This window comes from Antedon mediterranea, chromosome 1 (assembly GCF_964355755.1).
Source record: "Antedon mediterranea chromosome 1, ecAntMedi1.1, whole genome shotgun sequence".
NCBI classification, from domain to species: Eukaryota; Metazoa; Echinodermata; class Crinoidea; order Comatulida; family Antedonidae; genus Antedon; species Antedon mediterranea.
Genome location: NC_092670.1, coordinates 27,416,654 through 27,425,424, shown reverse-complemented (window position 1 = coordinate 27,425,424; position 8,771 = coordinate 27,416,654). Strand labels below are relative to the sequence as shown.

At 31.6% G+C, this 8,771-nt stretch overlaps 1 long non-coding RNA gene across 1 annotated transcript; it reads right to left on the bottom strand.

Moving 5' to 3' along the window:
* Window positions 1–254: 254 nt before the first annotated feature.
* On the bottom strand, window positions 255–6,524 carry LOC140063615 (uncharacterized). The gene is made up of 3 exons (XR_011847644.1): window positions 5,665–6,524; window positions 1,167–2,877; window positions 255–357 (listed from the first exon to the last, which is right to left on the bottom strand). It is a non-coding gene; the product is annotated as an uncharacterized lncRNA (long non-coding RNA).
* Window positions 6,525–8,771: the final 2,247 nt, after the last annotated feature.

Genomic DNA, 8,771 nt, shown 5'->3' with positions numbered 1-8,771 from the left:
TTAGTAACATCGAATGTCTCTAATTAACTAGCAGTTATTTATACTAACTATTGTTCAATAATAAGCGTGTATGAAGTGAAAATCTATAGTAATAATGTTCTTAGTCAGTTCGTCTCGCTCGCGTGAAGTCTTCGGGTTTCTCAATTCAATTCTCAGCGGTAAAGATAGGCTCGCGCTAATGTTTAAATCAAAAGCGCTCTCAAAACACTTTTTGTCCAAAATTCGCAATATGACGTGAGTGTGGGATGTGGACGACAACACAAAAGGAAAAACACGCCTTTTCTCACTTTTACCACGGTCCGGTGGTGTATTTGGTTTTAATTTGTTTTTAGCATAACAATAGAGATCAGTATGGTCCTGAAAACCACAAAATAAATACAATGAGAAACAAAAGTAAATAATATTCTAAAATACAAGCCAATTCTTAGTAACGACCTCAACTTAACAGGCGACTCTAATAAAAAGGATTCTCTCTGAGGACTGCGACTATTACGTCAAACGGCACGTCTACCTAAACAGCCTCTGTATACTTTGTTAGAGTATACAAATACCTAATTAATTACCTACACAATTGCATCATAAGTGCCTGAATATTACTATTATATTACTAGAATAAATGCATGCTGGAATTTACTCACACTATTTGAATACTAAACTTAGTCTATTCATTGAATCAAGGAGTTATAATCTTAGGTTTGTGTAAAATATATAAACAATAACAAATCCATGGGCGCAGCCATTTTGTATGATAAATAGAGGGCGCACTACATGACGATCTATCACGAGCATGGTAGCCTCGTGTATACAGATTAATCAAGTGTGAACTGTAAGATGAACTATTTTATACAAACTGTTAACTATAAACTATCTTCTATAAACTAAACATTACTAAATCTATCTAAACATATTTTGTTAATACAAAGAAGGTTTATCACAAAAGTGTATATTATAACATTATATGGCATAAAATCCTAGTTCAAAGATTGTAACACAATACTATTCAATAGGCTTCCTAACTGCACATTCCATGAGTCAAGGTTAACCCAAAACAAATGTCTAGGCCTATGAATGCAATCATCTTAAAATACAACATTAATGTTTCTTAAACATAACAGAATCTTATAAATGTATAACAAAGTAATATATGTATAAAGTAGAGTAATTACCTTTTAATCAGATCTTTAATTAAATAAGAGACAAAACTATCTGCTTCCTTGACCGGTTCATGAATACAAAAGAAAAAAAATCATTTGAAAAAGACTGTTACAATTATAGGGGGCAGTAACACCTATAGGGGGCAGTATTTAATTATCACATGATTAGATTAATCCCCACACTCCCCTGTTTAAGCTGAGTTTGTCCTCAAACTTAATATTATTCACAACAAGAAGAATCTTTTCAGCATTTTCAGAGTCAATGCCAGCATCATCAGGCCAGTCAGGGTAAACGTCCCCAGTACCATCGTCTTCAACAAAGGACTCTACACATTCCCCTTCGGCTCCCACAAAGTGTCTCATCTTCTTCTCTCATTACAAGTAGAGTCACCAGTGAAAGTGGAAAAAAAGGATTAAGTACGCTCGAGGTCATACAGCTTCCTGTATGGGGAAATGATAGATAACAAATGTTTGGCTGATTATATTTTCCGTATTATTTTAATTGATATTATGAATATTCTATATTTTAATTTGAATATATTTAATCAAAAGAATCATTACATACTTTTTTGCGAAAAAATCCACCCAGTACTTAAAAAGTTACTCTGTATCGCAGTATTTTTCTAAATTTAATTTTAGCTATTCCAATAATCACACTAACCCCCTGCTTATCTTTCTGTGTTTCCCAATAGTATTTCCTGTTTACAGAATAAAATATTCTGTTATACCATGGAGAAATAACAATACGGATAATTATTTATCCATGGCACAATTCAGTAAATAATAAAATTTAAAAAATTAATACCTAATATATAACAACAATAAAAATGATAAGAAATTAAAATTATTTCCACTGAATATCAATTTTATTTACCAACAGCAGCAACATCACAAATTACTAGAACTAATACAACTGTTTGAATAAGTAATACAACTTGACACATTAAAATTATGCAAGGAGTATTGCCCCTATAGACACACTGAAATTAACACATCATGTGATTGTAAATATCAGGATAAAAATACACAATAATTAAACATTTTTTTTACAATTCAACAAAATATTCCGTTAATAAATATATAATGACAGTTATACAGAAATTAATACTACTGTAGTAATTGATTTATAATCAACAACTTCTGCTTGGACTGTAGAAGTGGTGTCAACTCTCTTATAAAGACTTTGATTAGCAAGTTACCAACAGTAGCAACATCACAATTTACTAAAACTAATACAACTGTTTGAATAAGTAATACAACTTGATGTTACACATTAAAATTATGGGCATAATGACAATGTATGAGATGTTTTGCAAGCACAAATCTTTTGAATGCCTAATGAAAACAGTTTCCTCTCGTCATCAGTAATAGAGATATAATCCAATATTTCTTCAAACGACGTATTGATACTTCCTTTCGGGTAGAAACTTCTATTTTTACTGATCAGCCAATTCCACACAGGCTCACAAACTTCTTTCAGAACAGCATATTGACAGTTTAGATTTCGATTCACACAAGTTTTATACACAAGATCCAAAAATGGGTTTCTTTGAATTGTAACAAGTTTATGAAACAAACAGAAAAATGCCAATTCTAAAAAGCTATCAACTGCACATGAATTTCTAAAATTGAGAAAATGAGTACGGTAAACATCACCATTTTGGAAACACAGGCCTGTTCAGTATGTCTGCAATTCAGTCATAACCTCACAACTTCTAATTCACTATAATAAAAGATAAAAAATCACAAACAATTATTTTATTTCACACCTGTTTGCAACTGGCTATTACAGTATATAATAATAATTACTAACTATAGTACTGTATATAACTTGTAATAATTAAAATATCAAGTACTTATAACTTTAATTCATTTCCTACATTGATTCAACCAAGAAAAACAGCGCTGCAGTACATATATGATAAATATTTAACATTCAAACATTATAACATTTTTTTTTGCTGATTGCAGCCAAGACACTTTAAAACTGGTAACCTTTTGTTTTAATTTTAAATTTAACAAATGTACCAAATCTTTTTATCATTACTGTTGATTTTGTCTTCAAGTGAGATAAAATGCTGTTTAAATTGCATTGTTTAATGACTTTTTAAAATTTGGTAATCAGACATTAACCACTCAGAACAATCACTAATCAAACACAAAAGAATTAGATTTCTTTTGTGCAATACAAAAGAATTGTTGTGTTTGGTGCCAGTAAGAAAATTAAATAAATTACTTACTTAGTTAAAGACCCATTCCCTACAATTTTTGACGTTTTATAATGCATATATTACTTTAAAAACATTAAACCAGGTCATTCCTTGTCGTAATGTAACAAACAAAAAACATACAACAAAAATTAATTAAAATACTAGTACTACTAGTAACTTTAATTCATTTCCTACATTGATTCAACCAAGAAAAACAGCAGTACATAAATATTTAATATTGATTGATTGATTGATTGAAATTTATATTTATACTGGGTAACCTCTTCAGTCAAAGACTGGTCTCCCAGACGGCCCAGTTGATGATCATTGGCTGTGATGTACTAATACCCCCTACTTGTCTCGAAAGATGTACTAGGTTCTTTAAAGTGCACACGAGCTAGATGTGTACACTGGACCTACGGTTTATAGTCCTTAGCCGAGAAGACTCGTTCTACCACCAGGAACATGGAGTGAGTGCGCCTCGAACCCTGCCGATGTTATGGCTACGTAATTACGGTTCCACTGTCTTAACCGCTCGGCCACTCACTCCAAATATTCAAACATTATAACATTTTTTTTTGCTGATTGCAGCCAAGACACTTTAAAACTGGTAACTTTTTGTTTTAATATTAAATTTAACAAATGCACCAAATATTTTTATTATTACTATACATTTAAATAATTACTTTGATTTTGTTTTCTTATTATAGCAGGCCGCTAATATTATTAGAATCAACTTATTTTTCACATTTTTAACCGTAAAGACAAAAATAGTTATCGCAATAGGACCATAAATAGTATTTGTTTTTACATTAAATGTCGTTTTTGCCCTTAAATTAGATCTAAAAAACGTAGGGCATGGGTGGGACTTTAAAAGGAACTGAAAATGGTTCAGAAGGCTCTATGCTGTAACTATTTCAATAAAATATATTTTGCTATAGTATCAAAGACAGCACCATACTAAAATAATAACACTAACATTTTTAAAGATTTCCAAACCATTTGAATTGATTTTCCTCACAGAACTGTATGCCGGAATGTATCCTATTACCATGCCTATTGTTAATATGGTTTATGTCAAAATGGATCATGCAAATCATAAAAAAGTGAACATCTATAAACATACAGTATCTAACTAAAAAATTTTAGGATTTGTTTATTTTAAAAAATTATAGGTAATTGATATAATTCTGTGACATAAAATTTGCATTTTCAATAATATAAAACAACTTTTATACAATTTCCAATTTGGTGTAAAACAATTTATGATGTGTCAACTTATGTTGCAATAGGATTGCAATTTACTGTGGAATGTCTCTATATTCTAATAAAGTTTAGCTGATTGTACTGTACAGTGTAAGAGTAAGACAATGAATTATAATTCTTTTGTATTTACAAAAAAATGGAATTCGTTATTTCTAAACAAATTAACATTTGGTACCTGCACATTTTAGCTGATTGTACTGTAAGACAATGAATTCTAATTCTTTTGTATTACAAATAAACTATATTATAAAAGAAATGGAATTCTTTATTTCTAAACCAATTAACCTGTTTGGTACCAGCAAATTTAAGCATGGGAAAAAATGTAATAATTGATCATTAACAGAATCAAGTGGGAAATATAAACTTTTATATGCAAAAAGCCCAATGGTTAGAAAAGCACATTGAAATGACAAATCAAAATGTAAAACTAGATTTAATTCGTCATTATGACGAATTATAGGTTTATGCATTGATTTAAATAAAGATAATTTTTAAAAGATATATTGATTGATTGATTTTCTCATAATCTTTAATTATTTTGATATATTATAGGATCTTGCTAACGGGAATACAATAGCCGGTATCACAATCCGATCAAAGATCCCTCTGCGTATAATGTCATAAACCACATTGTTACATAAGTAATGAAGACATTACTTACATTTTATATAGATTTCATTATAAATTATGTGTATATTATAATCTATACACTAAAAAATAAATTGAACAAACAATACGGATAATAAAAAAAATCTTATTTCGTTTCCCAAGGTCAGACTCGATCTCGGTACCTTGTGTGCCATAGACACGAGCACAGACCAGTGACTAGACTAGGCTAGTTAGTAGAGGCCGCTAGAGTCTAGAGGCCAGTCTATAGCTAGGCCTAGCTAGGCTCTAGTCTAGGCGGTACTAGCTAGGCCTAAACCAGGCCTACTACTACTACTAGCCTAGCCTACTTACTAGCTAGGCCTAGCCTCTAGCCTAGTAGTAGAGTGCACACATCGTTATAAATCAATAATATTAATAATACGTACCTTTTTCTTTGTTCAAGCGGTTGACGTTATTTTTCTTTAGGCCTGTTGTCATTTGAAGGATTGTTTTGTTTAATATTCCGAAAATCATTGAACTTTGATCCCCATCTTCACCATAACACTGTATTTTTGTAGAATTTAGTTGCCAGAGTGCATGAAAACATGCATGATCACTCGACTGGAACCCCTGCTTTAAAATGTTTCTTTCATCAGTCGTCGTTGACGTGACGCGTCATCATCACATCCTAACGCATCAACAATCGGGGAAGTACGGAGCTTTGCGTCGGAAAACTCTAGAGTCACGAGAGAGAGTTAGCCTGCTAAACTTTACATTGGGAGGATAGGAAATGGAGCTTTGCGTCCGCAAACTCTCCAGAGTCACGAGAGAGTTAGCCTGCTAAACTTTACATTGGGAGAATAGGAAATGGAGCTTTGCGTCCGCAAACTCTCCAGAGTCACGAGAGAGTTAGCCTGCTAAACTTTACCGGAAGTCGATCGTTCCGCCTGAACGATTTTCTATACAAAGCATACAGCATGGGCATGGCATTGTACTGGTAGGTGGGGGAAAGACAACAGATTGAACAGCGTTTGTTTTCTAAGGTCTTGGCTCCAAGGAAATTAAATACATCTCTAACTTTCAAAATACGTTATATTTGACAGATTTTTACAAATCAAAGATAAATATGTATGTTTTAAATACTTCTGAACACATTTATCTCGTTTAAAGTGATAAAATATGTTTCTGAAAAAAGTTAGGATATGTTGTAAAAACTTGTAGTACACATGTTATCAGTTGATTAATCTATTATGTAAACATTGCTAATTACTTGTGCAAATAAAGTATAGCAGGATACCTGCTATAATTTAGCAATTTTGACTGGTGACTCTACTTGTAATGCTGGGAGAACATATACTGTGTTTCCATTACCATGGGCAGCACGCCTAGTTGCTTCTAGTTCGGCTCTTAGCTCATCAACCGTCCTCTGCACATCTCGCAACGATGCCTTGCTTGCCATCACTGATCTCTAATGTTAAAGCCAAATACGATCCACGATCCCACTTCTGACACCAAATTGTAAGGATGTGGACGACAACACAAAAGGAAAAACACGCCTTTTCTCACTTTTACCACGGTCCGGTGGTGTATTTGGTTTTAATTTGTTTTTAGCATAACAATAGAGATCAGTATGGTCCTGAAAACCACAAAATAAATACAATGAGAAACAAAAGTAAATAATATTCTAAAATACAAGCCAATTCTTAGTAACGACCTCAACTTAACAGGCGACTCTAATAAAAAGGATTCTCTCTGAGGACTGCGACTATTACGTCAAACGGCACGTCTACCTAAACAGCCTCTGTATACTTTGTTAGAGTATACAAATACCTAATTAATTACCTACACAATTGCATCATAAGTGCCTGAATATTACTATTATATTACTAGAATAAATGCATGTTGGAATTTACTCACACTATTTGAATACTAAACTTAGTCTATTCATTGAATCAAGGAGTTATAATCTTAGGTTTGTGTAAAATATATAAACAATAACAAATCCATGGGCGCAGCCATTTTGTATGATAAATAGAGGGCGCACTACATGACGATCTATCACGAGCATGGTAGCCTCGTGTATACAAATTAATCAAGTGTGAACTGTAAGATTGTTACATATGTTATTATTTTTCAGTTTCCAGTTATACAGTTTTAGATTTGTAGGTACAACTCTATTTAGTAATTTGTAATTCAATTGTGCAAATTTCTTAATTTTTTTCGTTTTTCACTTTTCTTTTCCAGACATCACACCACTTGATATCTTCATTGAATATGTTAGTCCATTTAAGTATGCTTTTCGGGGGAATAAAAACATTATTAACAAAGTTAGAATAAACATCTTTTGTTGTCATCTTAATTATATTGTTGATATTGTATTCCAGATTCACATTCATATATTGGTTCATATTTGGCATATTATGTTTAATTATACTTAACCACTCTTTTGGAATAGCTCTGGTTAGAGAAACATATTCAGCTATCCAGTTTTTCTTAATACGTAATTGTTTAATTATTTCTATAGGTTTCATTAGACGATTGAAAATAATTATATCTCCAATTTGATTAAAACCTGCATCTATCCACTTCTTAAAGAATAGTGGTTTGTTTCTATATTTAATATCATTATTACCCCATAAGTTTTGTTTTATCACTTCTTCATACTCGTTAATTGTACCTTCATTATTCATATTATTAAATTCAACACAACACTTTAGAACATTATAATAAAAAGATGGTATATTATCTAAGCCCATGCTATTTTGAAAATTGATATATATATATTGATATAAATAGACTATTATCAGCTCTTCAGTCATCTACTGGTTTGTGGCCTAACGGGTAATGCTCAGGTTTGAGTGCTCTGAGTTGTGGGTCGAACCTCTAGTGATATTGTTTTTTCTTTATTTTTTTAAATTGAAAATAAATATGGTTTTTTAAAAGTGAGATATTTTGAGGGTAGTAAATGTCAGGCCTAAACACAGTGGGACAGCCAGTCGACAAATCGTGTCAAATTTCGACTCTGAGAGGGCGCCCTACTTTTCTAATTTAGTTCAAAATTGCTAAATTTTAGGGTGTTGGAAAAACACAATATTTGTAAAATTAGCTGATTATCGGAAAAATATTGTTAGTGAAATAAATTCATAAATGGTTTTAATATATTGTCATGTAAAATTAAATGTATTTGAACAAAACGATAATCTGTAATTTAACGGCAAAATCAACCAATGTCTTTTTTTCGAAATTGTACCCTAGAAAATCATTAAAATAAAATATTTAGAAAAATTGAACAGTCCTGAATTTAAAATCCCTGTTAGAAAAATTAATAATCTACAGAATACGATATTAAGATACAAAATTCGGTGGTTGGGATGCAGCTCCGACTATTCAAACTAAAGGTACCACTATTTGTTCCATCGAAAACTAGCGAAACCGCCATTTTGTAAACACATCGTCATCGTGTTTATGAATTTATTTATATCGAACGATATACGCGATGTTTATAATTGTCCGCGTATAAGAATTCATATAAATAAATACATTCCAATACAAC